Source organism: Heterodontus francisci, unplaced genomic scaffold (genome assembly GCF_036365525.1).
Source record: "Heterodontus francisci isolate sHetFra1 unplaced genomic scaffold, sHetFra1.hap1 HAP1_SCAFFOLD_86, whole genome shotgun sequence".
NCBI classification, from domain to species: domain Eukaryota; kingdom Metazoa; phylum Chordata; class Chondrichthyes; order Heterodontiformes; family Heterodontidae; genus Heterodontus; species Heterodontus francisci.
In genome coordinates this window covers 1,831,731-1,832,655 of record NW_027141093.1, presented here as the reverse complement: position 1 = coordinate 1,832,655, position 925 = coordinate 1,831,731, and positions in this window count along the sequence as shown.

Here is a 925-nt window from a genome sequence, read left to right as displayed (position 1 = left end):
CCAGTTTGAAATTCGTCGACATGCCCAGGAAGCAACCAAATGCAAACAGTGGAAGGAGTATTTGGAAATTGGAGAATCCCATTCACCCAATTCACCAAGCACCATCTGCCCCACGTGTGGCCGAGTGTGTGGATCAAGAATTGGACTATTCAGTTACCTAAGGACCCACAACCCTGGAGTGGAAGAAAGTCATCCTCATTCCCGAGGGAGTTCCGAAGAAGAAGTTTAGTGTGACATCCATTCTGCATCTGTCAGTCTCTGGTTTTGAATATGAGTGTGGGATTCATTCAGTATCTGTCAGTCCCTTGTACTGTGTTTGAGTGCAGTTTTCAGGCTGTATCTATTAGTATCTTGTGTGTGAGTTTTGTATTCACCTGCATCTTTCAACCTCGAACACATTATTTGAGTTTTGTAGTCATTCTGAACTGACCCTTGGTAATGTATGTGTGTTTGAGGTTGATCATTGACTTGTTAATCTGTTGTACTGTACATGAGTGTGAGATTCATTCTGTATAACTCTATCTCTGTTCCTGTTGTGTGTGTGTGATTCATTCTGTTGCTCCATCTCTGGTATTGCGTATATGTGTGGTATCAATTCCATTTCTGTCATTTCTGGTACTGTATGTGAGTGTTTACTTCATTCTGTAACTGTCAGTCTCTGGCACTGTCTGCATGTTCTGGATCCATTTTGTAACTATCAGTCTCTCGCAGAGTGTGAATGTGGAATTAATTTTGTATCTCTCCATCTCTAGTGTCATGTGTAAATTTGGAGTTCATTCTGAATTGGTCATTGGTACTGGATCTGCCATTCTCTAGTACAGTTTGTGAATGTGGGATTCGTTCTGTAACCTGTCACTCACTGGTACTTTGTGAAAGTGTGCGATACATTCTGTATCTGTCGGCCTCTGGTAGTGTGTGTGATCGT